Source organism: Chenopodium album, chromosome 26 (genome assembly GCF_948465745.1).
Source record: "Chenopodium album chromosome 26, dcCheAlbu1.1, whole genome shotgun sequence".
NCBI lineage: Eukaryota > Viridiplantae > Streptophyta > Magnoliopsida > Caryophyllales > Amaranthaceae > Chenopodium > Chenopodium album.
Genome location: NC_137859.1, coordinates 16,500,036 through 16,515,431, shown reverse-complemented (window position 1 = coordinate 16,515,431; position 15,396 = coordinate 16,500,036). Strand labels below are relative to the sequence as shown.

At 37.7% G+C, this 15,396-nt stretch overlaps 1 pseudogene; it reads left to right on the top strand.

Annotated features, from left to right (window-relative positions):
• The first annotated feature begins 3,636 nt into the window (after window positions 1-3,636).
• On the top strand, window positions 3,637-5,948 carry LOC145618327 (cationic amino acid transporter 5 pseudogene; annotated as a pseudogene).
• The last annotated feature ends 9,448 nt before the right edge of the window (window positions 5,949-15,396 follow it).

Below are 15,396 nucleotides of genomic sequence, written 5' to 3'. Positions count from 1 at the left end.
AAAAAAAAAAAAAAAAAAGAAAAAAAAAAGAAGAAAAACACAAAGACACAAAAATCTCCAACAGCCAAAATCAGCACGAAAGGTACTCCTCTCTACTCACTCTTTGTCAATTTGATTTATGGTCATTACGAGTACTGACTTTGGCATCGGAGGGCCGTTGGGGAAACCCACGGCCACCCCTCACCTTATTCTGTTTTGCAAGGAACACTACCTATACTACTAGGCAAGAGTGCAACAGGTCACCGCAGAGCAATGATCAATCATTCTTGCAAGGAACAGACAAATTATCCTCATAGGACAAGCAAACACATGTAAGCAACACTACAACTGTAATACAACTGTAATACAACTGTAGTACAACTACAACACGACAAGTAACACAACAACGACACAATACGAAAACATAAATCAACATAGCAAAAGAGGCAGAAATACTTAGTTGCAGATCAACAAAACAAACAAATTATCCAGCCACAGAAATGTAGCACAAAGACAAAACAAATTATCCAACTGCACTAAGGCAGTAAAAACAAACATCCTTCAAATTTAACATTTTTTTTAAAGGTGACACAGCAACAGGCTTCATACTCTCTGGGGCATCCTTGACCTCATCATTGTGAGGAGAGTTCACTTCTTCATCAGTAAATCTCAGCAGCAATGAGCCAGGAGCAGCAGTCCCTTCAGGAAACGCCTTCTCAAAGGCAGCCTTGTCACCATCTTAATCCCAGGCTTCATGCTTTCCTTGCTGAAACTCCTCCATCATTTCAAGACGTGCCTTCCCATAGTAGTACGTTGCAGCGTCAACAGCCTCACTCGCAGCCTCCTTCAAGGTACCCTTCAGCCCATCCCGTTCAGCAATACACTCCCTATGCTTAGTCCGTTCAGCCTTCAGGGCATCTGTGCATCACGTTCCTTCTTCATAGCCTCGTACACCCGAGTGAACTCTGACATCTTACCTAATACACCCAGGCAAGACTGAAGGCTCTACAAAACAAAAGGTTAAGTGTGAGAAGCATAATGCAGTAACGTCGATTTTATCAAAAAATTTTGGAGTATACCATACCTGGAAGGACTGCACAGCAGCCTCTTGAGAAAGGTCAGCAAAAGTCAGTGAGGACTGACGATCCTTGAAAGATGGAAACAGCAGAGTATCCACATGTGGAGCCAGGGAATCAAAAGAGAACTCAGCAGCATCAACGTCAATAGGCATCTCCAGCTTCCTCTTGAGACTTGCGCGAGGCGGAGGCGGAGGAGGGACACCCTTTGGAGCAACCATCTTGATAGGAACAGTTTCAGAAGTCTGAGGGGACGAACAAGATTTGAGGCGGCCTAAGATGGAGGACGAGCTAAGAAAATCATGAAACCTTAGTGACCTCGAAGTATCTACAAGGAACATGGTAGAATTTAAAAAGGGGCGCAATAAGGAACACAATAGATATATTCAGCAAGAAGCACAACAAGCATATTCAGCAAGGCACGAAACTAACTCAGAAAGGACAAACAAACTGGAAACCAACAAATTCATGACAAAAGAAAAACAAACTTGCAACAACTAAACACATCTACAGCAAAACATCACAAACATACCAGAAAAAAGAAGAACAAACCTTGAGACATAGTTGGGGCAACTTTCTGCTCAGAGTCAGAATCGTCCAGAGACTTGATCTGAATAACTGCTTTTGGCTGCGTCAATTGATGAAGGACCTCTCGTCTGCACTCAACGCGTACAACTTGTCTATTAGGGACGAAGACTGAGAGCGCTGCTTCAATTTACTCACTGTAACCAACAAGCAAATAAGCCCAAATCAACAAAGAAGGAGAGCAGAACATAGGAGAATAAGAAAACAAAATACCTTCAGCCACAATAGTGTCAATCAAAAAATCGCAATCATCACCCAACGAGTCAATCCTCACAAAGAAGAACTTGTGATACCACTTCTTATCAAACGCCTTCTCCAAGTCAGTCACCAAAGGACCAACACCATCCTTCAAACGAAGACCAACCCAACCCTTACCACTGGTCCTAATAGTGTAAGGATAACACAAGTCCCTCACATCAAGCTCTATACCCAATTTTGCACTCAAAAATCCAAAATTCTCACAACCCTCCAAGTTTGGGGCAATAACTGATAAGGTGAAACCCTAACCCTAGAAAGAAATTGACGAACAAGAGCAGAAAAAGGGAAAGTATGCCCAATTACAAAGGGATACTCGAAGAAACACACCCAACCAGGGGCAGTCCAGTTAGCCCTCTCCCTGGTAGATGGGATTTTCACCACAACCCCATCAGGGAATTGCGCAATAGTAGCGATGTTCTGAACTTCCTCCTTCGTGATGGTGGAAGGATAGACATCCTTAGCAGGGAAAACGTTCTGAGCCACCAAGTTAGGCTTTTTCACACCCTCATCCACCCCAGCAAACACCACTTTCACATGATCATCCATCGCAAAAACAGAAAGAAAAATACGAAGTGAAAAAACAGAGGAAACAGAGAAGAGAGAGAAAATACCTGATGAAATTGAAATTGGGGCAAAGCAATGAAGTAATTAGACAAGAGCCTGCACACCCAATAAATACTGAAGAAAGAAATAAACCGCCCTTCACGGTTACCGAGGAAATTGCCTTAAAACTGCCACCACGTTCCTTATTTTTGTTAACCGTTGAAATAATTTCTGAAAATTCGAAAATCCTTCTAACAGCTTTTTTAGGTAATTTTCACTTCCAATACTTGAAAATAAAAATTAGGAGAAATTGTTGGGCCCGTATTAACATACGACCCAGTATACTTAGGGCATCAACCCAAGATCAAAGATTCAGCGAAATAAACAAGAACGGCTTGATTGGAGCAAACTAGGAAAGCATCATCAAGAGTATCAATCAAGAGGATACTTGCCAAAGATACACCTACAGAACAAGGAATAAGATAAATCAAGAAGATCTTCTATGTTTCAAATATATTCTGGAAATATTTGTAAACTCTAGAGATCCCTAGGTATATATAAGCATAATTAGGCATTTTAACATTCATGTACGCACGCATACACTAAAATATAGTCAAATTACTCTACTTTTATCTACGGAACTGCATCCCTACTGGAGAAGGAGGCTTGTCCTTGCTCAGTATTGTATTTCTGAACTCATTCTCTTTACATGATTGAATATTTATTGCTTACTTGTTGTTTACTTATTGCTTTATCAATCATTCTTAATTGATTTATATGCTTTTGGTAGTATGATTGTTATTACCCCTCAAACCTAGCAGATTCTCATATGTCCTTATTGAGATTTGCCTAAACAAATATGGGTCACTTTTGTAAGAAAAAAGGGTTACTTGTGTAAGAAAAAAGGGTCACTTTTCGCAAAATATTCGATGTACAATAAAATTATTGTAAACCGGGGGCATGCAAAAGTTTTTGATTCAGGAAAGGATGATTAACTTGATGTGCTATCAAACTGAAGAAAATGTACCCTTATCATGATTTTTTGTTGCTAAAATACAAATGAATCTGGTTCACAAACTTGTAGTCCGAAAACTTTAGAGTCAACAACTGCATACTAGTCAAGAAAATAATACTACTAATTCTACTATTCCTTATTTCCTTGTTGCCAAAAGAACACTCTTACTAAGAAAAAAAAATGGCTACTCTAAGTGAATCTGACACTGTAAACCCACCAAGTTACTGGAAATTGAGTAAGACTGATTTTTTCCCAGGAGAGTCCTTCAAAAACTGGAATGCCTACAGGTCTGTAGTCTTGCAGACGTGTCACCGGTTCAGAGACCGTCTTATGAGTCGTTCAAATGATGCGAATGAGCTTGGTGATATTCGACAGCAGAGTAAGAACGACATGAAACGTTGCCTGAATTGGTGGGATTTAATCTGGTTCGGGTTTGGATCAGTGATCGGCGCAGGAATATTTGTTCTGACAGGCAAAGAAGCTCATGATGATGCTGGACCTGCTATTGTGATGTCTTATTTGGTTTCAGGTTTCTCAGCAATGCTTTCTGTTTTCTGCTATACAGAATTTGCGGTAGAGATTCCCGTTGCAGGTGGTTCTTATCTGAGAATAGAATTGGGAGATTTTGTTGCATTCATAGCAGCAGGTAACATTCTGTTAGAAGGAATTGTTGGGAGTGCAGCAGTTGCTAGAGGTTGGACCTCTTATTTCACAACTTTGTTAAATCTTCAGCCGAATTCTTTAAGGATTCATTCTGATCTTTCTGAAGGGTTCAACATGTTGGATCCTATTGCAGTTGGAGTTCTAATAATCTCATCTACAATCGCTATCATGAGTACTCGGAAAACTTCCATCTTTAACTGGATTGCATCAGCAATAAACACTGCTGTGATATTCTTTGTGATCATTGCAGGACTCTTACACGGAAAAACATCGAATATGACCCCATTTCTTCCCTATGGAGTTAAAGGGATCTTTCAAGCAGCTGCAATTATCTACTTTGCTTATGGTGGATTCGATACAATAGCCAACCTGGCCGAGGAAACAAGAAACCCAGCAATAGATATACCAATAGGATTACTCGGGTCTATGTCCTGTATCATAGTGATATACTGTTTGATGGCTCTTTCACTGAGTATGATGCAGCCTTACTCAAGTATAGATCCTGATGCAGCTTACTCACTCGCGTTCCAGAGTGTAGGATTAAAGTGGGCAAAGCCACTGGTAGCTCTTGGTGCACTAAAGGGAATGACAACAGTACTACTGGTAGGGTCACTAGGCCAAGCCCGATACATGACTCATATAGCACGAGCACACATGATCCCTCCACTATTTGCTTTTGTACACCCGAAAACAGGCACTCCGATCCTATAAATGCCACACTCTTAACAACCATCTTAAGTGCTACCTTTGCCTTCTTCTCAAGCTTAGACACATGATCAAGCTTATTATCCATCAGCACCTTGTTTATCTTCATGATGATGGCGGTAGGACTCCTTATGAGAAGGTACTATGTGAAAGGTGTCACCAGTAGCAGTAATCTGAGGACACTAATTGGTTTATTGCTGATCATCATTGCTGCGTCGATAGGTAGTGCAGCTTATTGGAGTGCAAATCCCAATGGCTGGTTAGCATATACTATAACAGTCCCGTGCTGGTTATTGGCAACCGCGGGTATAGCACTCAAGCTGCCTCAACAGCGTACAACAAAGGTGTGGGGTGTTCCTTTGGTCCCGTGGCTACCATCCTTATCTATAGCCATCAATGTGTTTCTGATGGGTTCATTAAAGGCTGAAGCTTTCATTAGATTTGGCATTTGTACTGCTGTAATGTTGATCTACTATGTACTCTTTGGTCTCCATACAACTTACGACTTGGCACATCAGGAACACTTGGATATTCAGAATAGCAGCACAACTTGATCAGGATAGCAGGGTTTGGTTTATGGGAAGCCTAAATATATGCAAATCTAACAATAAGATTTTAATATACAAATAATATTTGCACTATTCTTATAAGTTTTTATGCCTCTTTATTTTCATTCGTCTCAAAAAAGGAGGGATGAGACCTTAAAAATAGGTAGTATGGATTGTCATGTGCGTTCTCTCAATTTTTTTAAGTTTTATTTTATTTTATTTTATTTTATTTTATTTTATTTTATTTTTTTTGAGGTTAATGGAAACATAATACGAGGTACAAGTGATACAGCAAATCAAAACTGCAAGAAAATCCTTGTTTAATTGTTATGTTATTTATGGATACTAGAGTGTACCCGTGCATTCAAAATATATATTTTATAGAATGAAATTAGTATAGTACTCATGTAATTGCACGGTTTTGAAAGTTCAAATATTAAATCTCTTAAAATCGAAACCAAAGTTAGCTTAATGCATAGTTGTGACATTTTTTTTTAACATTATACTAGTTCAAAACCCGTGCTATGCACAATTTTACAATAGTATTTCACTAATCGCTTATTAGAAATTGTTCAAAACGAAATCACTATAACTATAAAAAAAATAAATAAAAAACATAAATAAAAAAAGTACAATAAACATTGTGAATTTATAGTATAATTAATGTACGTAAGATGAAAGGAGATAACAAAAAAATTAAATAGTCATACTTTATGATAATATCCTAAGTAGTATCTTATATTATTACGTAGCATTTCTTATTCTTTAGCACTATATTTTATAATTTAATTTAAATCATCGTTGTTTGACATCATTTCCTAATAAATATAATGCTAAAACTTCTCCCTAAGATATAGAAACAAACTTTTTTCAATGCCAAATAACAAAAAAATAAATAAAGATAAATAAATAATAAACATTTTTTTTGGCGGGAAAATTTTGTATCAGGTGTTGACACGTGTACTTAGGGAAAAACTACGGGGATTACTTTAGTATAAAAGTATAGATGATTATTCATTTACAATAACAAGTATCATGGTATTACATATCATAATTTTAATTCAATGTTGAAAAAAAAAATAGAAATATAAAAAGGCTATGGTTGTTGCTAGCACTGTCAAAACGGTTTAACAGTTCGGGTTCGGTTCGGTATTAAATCGGCTCGGTATTAAATCGGGTCGGTTTGAAATCGGTTTAAACGTTTCGCCGGTCGGTTTCAGTTCGGTTTAAATAGTTATCGGTTCGATTCGGTTTTGGTTTATTCTTGAACGGTTTAAATTCGGTTCGGGTTGTAAACAGTTTGTCTAGTAAACAGTTCAGTGCAGACGGGTTGCGGTTTGTTAAGGGTTCGGTGTAAACTGGTTTTTATCCCGGTTTAAACAGTTTCGGGTTGGGAACAGTTTCGGGTTATAAACAGTTCGGTTTTTTTTTCGGTTCAGTTTATAACTAGTTCGGTTCTTTTTCGGTTCAGTTTATAACTGAGTCGGTTCTTTTTCGGTTTAGTTTATAACTAGTAGGTTCTTTTTCGGTTCACTTTATACCTAGTTCGGTTCTTTAATGCTCAATCAGTAGTAAACATGTGTGCATAATTAAATTTCATTTAAAATACCTTTTTACTTGATTTTAACATTCTCTTTAATTTATAGTAAGCAGTTTGTAGTCGATTCATTTATAAGCGATCCGGTTCATAAAGGATTCGGTTTGCAAGCGGTTCGATTCATAAACGGTTCGGTTTATATACAATTCAGTGCAAACGGGTTCCGGGTTGTTTACGGTTCGGTATAAACGGTTTTTATCCCAGTTCAAACGGTTTCGAGTTGGAAGCGGTTTCGGGTTAGAAACAGTTCGGTTCTTTTTCGGTTCGGTTTGATTTCAGTTCGGTTTAGAACTGGTACGGTTCATTAACGGGTTCGGTTCTTATACGGTGTAACGTTATTCGGATCGGTTTGGTTTCGGGTTCATCCACATATGGTTTGGATCGGTTTTCAGTTTTTAAAAAACGGTTTTTAATCGGTTCGATTCTCATTTGGGTCGGTTCGTTTCGGACAGCTAAACGGTTTCGGTTTGAAATTTGACAGCACTAGTTGTTGCCCTTTCATATATCAACAACCGTTGTGTGGGGCCAGCTAGCTAACCTCTGACAAGGTAACCTCTAACCGACTGAGTAACCCCTGATCAAATAACCCTTCACCGAGTAATCTTTGACCAAGTAATCCCTTACTGACCAAGCTAAGTAACCCCTGACCAAGTAAGTAAGGTAACATAACCCCTGACTAAGTGAGTAACACTACTAGAAATAGGCAATTTTCGACGGAAAAATTCCGTCGGAAACAGCCTAAATTCTGTCGGAACCGGTTGTCGGAAAACATTTGGTAGGAAAAACGACCTTTTTCGACGAAAATTTTGTCGAAAACACTTTTCCGACAGAAATTCCGACGGAATTCGGTCCTCAGAAGATATTTTCCAGTACCAAAAAAGTTCGTCGTAAAATTCCGACGGATTGTTCCATTTAGTCGAAAAATTTTCAATCAAATTAAAAAAAAAAAAACACGTCGCACCGCCACCAGCACGGTGTGTCACCACCACCAGCCCCTAATAAATCCTAACCTAAGCCCACGCCACTCCCCCCAAACTAAAACAAAGCCCAAATCTAAACCATCCCCACCACTCTCCTCACCCTAACCCTAAACCCGCCTAAGCACACGGGCCACAGCCACCACTAACCCAAATCTAAACCATCCCCACCACTCTACCCACCCTAACCTTAAACCCGCTAAGCCCACAGCCCCTAACTAACCCAACCCTAAGCCCACATGCACCACCAGCCCCTAACACAAATCCCACAACCCTAAACTAACCCAAACCTAAGCCCACACGCATCACCAGGCCTTAACATAAAGCCCACAACCCCTAACTAACCCAAACCTAAGACCACACACACCACCAGCCCCTAACACAAAGCCCACAGCCCCTAACTAACCCACACCTAAGCCCACACGTACCACTACCCCCACATCAGACCACTACTACATACCCTTTGTTTTTAATATAATAAATTAAAAGAAAAGTTTAAACATACCTTATGAAATCTTCAACTTTCAGTTTATATGGTCAAATTCGACCATGAAAACCCCAGATCTGGAAATTTCATGGTTGAATTCGACCCAAAAACCCATTAATTAGTTGTGAAGTTGTAGACGCAACAAACAACAGTCATGGTCGGGGTTTTCATGGGCGGTTGATGTTGGTTATTTTTGACAGAGAGAGAGAGAGAGAAAGAGAGGAGGTCGAAGAGAGAAGGGAGGACAGAGAGAAAGGGAAAAGGAATTGAAGAAGACAAGAGAAAGAGGAGAGAGAAGGAGAAGGAGACCGTGAAAGACAGAGGAGAGAGGAGGAAGCTAGAGATGAGAGAGAAATAGAAGATTCAGAAGAAGAGAGGAGACAAAGGGGGAAGATCGAGAAAACTGAAGAAGATAAGAGGAGAGAGAATGAAAAGAGGAAGGAGTTGCGGCCGAAATAAAAGGGGGTTGGATGTTTAGGGTTTTGGTGTCTTTTTTTTAAAAAAAAATAATATATTTCGACGGAATACGCCGTCGGAAATTCCTATATTTTTGACTGATTTACGTGTCAGTTGGAATCAGTCTGTCAGAAATAGGTATATTTCTAGTAGTGTAATAACCCCTGATCAAGTAACTCCTGACCGATCGAGTAACTCTTGACTGACCGAGTAACCACTGACCGAGTGAGTAACCCCAGACCAAGTGAGTAACCCCTAATCCAGTGAGTAACCCCTAATTGACTAAGTAATGCATGACCAAGTAAGCTGGACCATTCTTTCAAAATAAAATGCGGCAAGCCACACCGTGTGGCCAGCGACATATGAAAGTTTAATTTGTGTTTATATATAACTCGTATGTGTACTTTGGTTTATCAACAAAAAAAACTACTATCTCTGTCTTATCATAATGTGGTCACAAAATTTTTACCCTGTTATAAATAAACATTACCCAATATAGAGCTTATGTTTCTTATCTAATGGAAATTGTATAATTTACCATTATATAACTATATGTTAAGTTTTTATTTTTTGAAAAAAAAAAATCATCTTAATCTCATATTTTCTTAATCCTTGAGTTATTTTGTAGCGCCATCTTTTTTTTCCTTATAAAAACATGTCCAATTACTTCCTCTATAATTAATACTATAACCGTACGAATTTGTTTTCTGTTTAATTATGAGGAAATCCAGAGCCATAAATTTATCCGATTTTTGGTGTGTATTTGTGTCTAGTAACCAACATGATGTTTTAGACTAAACAATTCTAGCTTTTGATTGTGCAGGTAAATCCTCAATTTTATGCATTTAGATGGATCACGTTGTTATTGACTTAGGAATTTCACTTCATTACCATTTTGAGAATTTGGGACTCACTTTAGAGTCATTTTTTTGATGTTCAGATAAGGTGTGTAGTCTCTTTCTAATTTCCGTATGAAGAACTGTTTGCTACTCCGTACTTTGTTATACATGCCAAAACTAAATTTTCATCCCAGTATCCTTTAGTTGGAGACATTTTCCCCTATAAACATCAAAGCCACTCTTAAATAATGGATTTTTCACCTTCCTCTCATTAATGTGAAAAAAGAGGAGAAAGAATGGGAAAGATCGGTTCTTGAAAATCACTATATCTACATTAGGTGTTAGTGCTATGAATGAGGGGTGATAAAAGCAAAATCAGGTACTAGACTAAAAGTCAGGATCATATTTTTAACTTTGGAGAAAAGTTTAGGGACATATACTTAACTAGAATGCTGCCTCTTTTTCTCTCAGGACATGCTAGCTTCTGCACGTATTTTGTGCAATGCAGAAACACATAGAGAGTATATTGCTAAATAGCGATTTTGTTGCCAACTTGTATCTTTTACCACAATATCTCAAGGTTGAAATCGGATAAATTATTCAGGAAGCGCGATATCATTATAGACATCTCTACCATACGTGTTTACTTAGATTAATTACCTTGTACACATGGTAAACATAATCATCAGCTGCTTGAATTTCTTTTTCTTTTTTTAGTCAAACAGACGTAGTTCAAAAGACAACAGTGATTCTTTCCAAAAAAAAATACAATATTGATTTCTCCTGCATGATAAGCTTTCATTTTCTTTCTTTCTTTTTATATGCATGGGTTGTATTAGTTGTATGTAATTAGGGACTTACCTGAGAGTCTATAGGTTAAATTATCTTATTGTACCAAGCTAAATGTCATTGGTTAGCTTAGTCATGAGTTGTTTGCATGAACCATTACATCAACTTAAAGTATTATACTAATAATTATGGCAAAACAAAAATGTTACTTGTACCTTTTTAATTAAAAAATAAATATTCGAGTTAAGTCACTTCAGGTTTCGAGTCGATTTTGGGTCAACACTTTTGGTTGAGTTCGTGTCAGGTCACTTATATGTTAACAATATTACAAGTGTACATCTAGATCAATATAACAAACTCATAATAAGTTACAGACATTTGGTACTTCCAAAATATAGCATTATTGTTGCGTATTATATTTACAAAATAAAAAACCGTATTTACTTATGTCTCTTTAGTAATCGAGCGCGGAGCAACTGAAGGTTATTACACTAATGCACTATTTACTTGAGACGACGTTTCTTGCCTACAAACTTGTAAACCAATGAAATTACCTTATCCAAGGATTAATCCTGAAGTAATACCAATTCCTGAAGGTTTTTTTTTTACTATGAAAAGTAATTAGGTCGGTCACTTCGGTTATCAAGTCGATTTAGGTCATCAATTCGAGTTAAAATTGAGTCGGGTCACTTTGGTTCAGCTGAATTTGGACATTGTGTCACAGACGGGTCTACTTCACTTTGGGTCAGGTCGGGTTAGGGTAAAAGATTTCAGGTCGCGAGTTGGGTCACTCTGGTTAGGTGAAGATTGCAAGGTCTAGTTTGTCGGTCTCATGTGCTTTGGTGTTAGTTAGGCCCGGCCCACGAATTTCATATCATGCTGGGTCAGGCTGAAATTCTCAAAAGGTTGGCTCGTGCACAACCTAAGCCCACGTGTCATCGTGGCTTGCATGCCTAAACAAAATTTTATTGACTTTAGTGTGCTTTGTCATGCCTTATCGTGATTCTTCCAAATAAAGGCAAGCTAGGTGCGGCCCACACGTACAGTAATGTACCCATGTCGTGCCTTTTCATTGATATAGTGTAAATTCACACTAAGTTTAATCCAACAAACTCTTCCATAATAACTTTTTTTAGCCAACCCATTCCAGTGCCATCTTTACCTAGAGGTATCAAAAAATGATTGATTTTACCGTATTCACATTCATCAACATGATTCCTTTGATCAATTTTTAAATGTATGGAAATAAACATTGTCATGGAGGAGTTTGTTGGATTAAACATAGTGTAAATAATTGAATTTACACTATATCAGCTTACTTAATTAGATCCTTTCAAAAAAACTAACTTAATAAGTTATTTAATGAAGTATATAGATAGTCAAATTTATTCATTGACATAAGTAAAATTCAAAACATTGCAATTGAAAGAGAACACACGAAATATTTATTTGTTACGGATTAGTATGGTTTGATTACTCTCTTCTTCCTACAAAATCTTGATTCAACTCTAGATTTTTAATTGTATAATTAGTTGTACATATATTTGTGCCTTTGTGGAATTGTGGGGGGTAAATGAAATAAAGAAAACTTACGTAAACCATACTAACTTAAATACCCCCCAATCCTCTTGCATAAAAAAAATACCCGCAATTCTTTCAAGAAAATAAAAAATAAAAAAAAATAAAAAAAAAAAAACCTAGTTCTTTCTCGAATTGAAAACCCTAAACTACGTACTAGGACTACTAGTACTTCCATCTAACCATCTTTATCATATTCAACCCACACAATTTCAGAAAAATTGCTGACTCTCAACCCATCAACAGACAATCTCCAACTCTTATTAATCTTCTTGTGGAAGCTATTGAAGAAATTATTCAACAATGCCCGGATTTCGGAACGGTTGCCCACATTTACCCCGTATTACTTCAGTGAATCGGCGTTGCAGGAGGTCAATAATTTGGCTGATTTTGCGTTGGTGGTGGACATAGTGTAGATAAATTACGATGGAGTTATTGAGACGTTATCCATTGATTTGCGTTGATTTAATGGAGGGAATTGAAATCGAATGAGGACTACCGTGTCGAGGTGGCTGGTTCAGGGGCACCGCCTTCATGTTCACTATCTCATATTCTAGAGTTAACTTTCAACCTTTCGAATGGGTAGATTTACATGAACTACATATCTATTGATGGTTTGTTTTTAGGCCCCTATTCGTTCCATGGGTCTACGTAATTTGTCATCAGTTCAGAGAGTTTTCATCTGTGTGGAGGGAAGATTATCTGATATTGTTTCTTCATATTGCACAAACTCATAATAATAAGAATGTAAATTTGTAATCTTCCCCCCCCCCCCCCCCCCCTATTGTCACATCATGCAATTTTGTGATATTTGCAAATGTTGAATGTTTAACAAATCAAACTATAATAAATGTTAGTATCAATATCACATTTTATTAATTTGATACTAACAAACATTGTTTTATAAGCAGGTGTTAAGTAAAGCAACATTTATAGAGACATGAATTGAAGTTTTGGAGAAAAAAGAGGATAACATTTGCACTGTCTTCATATGTAGGATCATTTCATTGGTGATCAGTTAGACCACGTGCACCCACTCAAATAACTCCGCATCGCTACATTTAGAGGGGAGCTTGACATTGATCGTCAGCATGCACTACAAGCTCTGGTCGCTATATATATTTTACTCCATTTGCCTCAACTTACTAACATGTCCTCTCTAGTTCCCCGATACCCGTGGTTGGATCCTCTTCCTGATGCTCACCTCTTGGAGACCAGTTAGTGGATCAGAGCTCTTCCCAAGGCCTCCCAACTAGCTCAATTTGAGCTTTTTTGGATAGAAAATGAGCCTGTTGTGCTTCCTGGTGAGGTTATGGAGCTTATCAATCCACCAAAATGTCTTCGTGGAGACAATAACTGAGGTAATTTCCTTGTTAGAGAAGCAATTTATGCTAAAATTGGTGATTTATTTGACTAAAATGTACAAAACAATAATGTTCTAGGACTACATTTTATGTAATTATGTAGTGCAAGTTGATCTAGCTGCATTTCGTGTTTGCTTTTTGAAGGAGAGTTCATCTCTCATCTCTCCTCCTTTGCCCTTTATTATTTGACATACCACCCTGATCATGCCTTTTCGTCTCTGAAATTTTTCATTTTAGATTTGTCCAACTTTATATGATTAATTTGAGGTTAAATAGATATCTTTTAAGTACATTATTCATCATTCTAAAAGAAATCAACCATGTCAAAGAAGCTGTTCTTTTGGGATGTCAATCTGTTTTGAAGTATTATATCCAAGACTTTGTTTGGTGCAATCAATCAATCAAAGCCTTATCCCATAAGTGGGGTCAGCTAACATGAACCAAATTTGATTATTCCGTGTAGTCATCAACATAAATCTTTCTCCTCCATCCCTTACGATCCAATGCTTTATCCTTATGCAAATCTAACCATATACTTCATATCCTTCCTAACTCCTTCCAACCAAGTCATTTTCGATCTCCCTCTCCCTCGTTTGACCCCTCCATAGTACTTCTCTTCCACTCTTCGAACCGGTGCACCCTCGGGTCTCCGTCTTACATGCCCAAACCAATGCAAGCAATTTTCCCTTAGTTTATCTCCAATGCTTGCTACACCTACTTTCTTGCGAATTACCTCATTTTTTATTCTATCTCTTAGAGTTTTCCTACACATCCACCTTAACATGCGCGTTTCCGTAACCACCATATTTTTAATGTGCTCCTTCTTAGAAGCCCAACATTCTGTACCATAGAGCAACACAGGTCATATTGCAGTCCTATAGAATTTTCCCTTCAACTGTAAGGGAATGCTTAAATGCCACGTCTTGATCAATGTCACCATTCTTCTGGATGATCGACTCAAGATACTTAAAAAATTCACTCATGTTCAAATCCTTTCCATCCAAACTCACCACTTCATTGCTTACTCTGACTTAGCTTAAACCCTGTAGATTCCAACCTCTGCCTCCATTGCTCCAACTTGGCATTAACTCCATTCTTAGTTTCATCCATCAAAACAATATCATCCGCGAACAACATATACCATGGAACCTCATCTTGAATTGGTCTAGTTAGTTCATCTAGAACCGTTGTAAAAAGAAAAGGGCTTAATGCAGACCCTTGATGTAATCCGATTGTAATAGGGAAAGCTTTTGTCAACCCTCCACATGTCCTCACATTTGTTAACACATCCCGATACATATCATTCACCAGGTACACGTACCTTCGTAGGATACCTTTCTTCAACATTGCCCACCAAAGTACCTCTCTTGGCACCTTGTCATATGTCTTTCAAAATCAATAAACACCATATGAAGATCCTTCTTATTTACCCTATAAAACTCAATCATTTGTCTTATCAAATGGATTTCTTTCGAAGTAGATCTCCCAGGCATAAAACCAAATTGGTTATCCGAAATGCTTGTGCATGTCCTCAACTTATGGTCAATCACTCTTTCCCACAACTTCAAAAATATCAGCTTGGCTCATGTCATGGGATATGACAAAGTTTTACACTGGCTGTCACTGGCCTCTCTTGCCCAACTTTGTTTGATGCAAGAATTAATTTAATATTTATTTCGATGACCTACAAGTTGAATGATTGAGAAACATTAATATCATAAGTACTATGGGGGTATGGGAGGTTTGAAAGGGATCTTGAATATTTTATTTGGTGCTTAGTTAGATTGTTTTGAAAATTTTGTGGGTTTGTTATTTGTCGTTTTCTCAAACTGCTTAACATTTATCCATCTAAATAATAATTTAACTATGTCAGTTCTTTGCTTAGTTTTGACTAGGTGCACACCTTCTCATTTTGTCTTGTGCCTAAGCATTGGGTG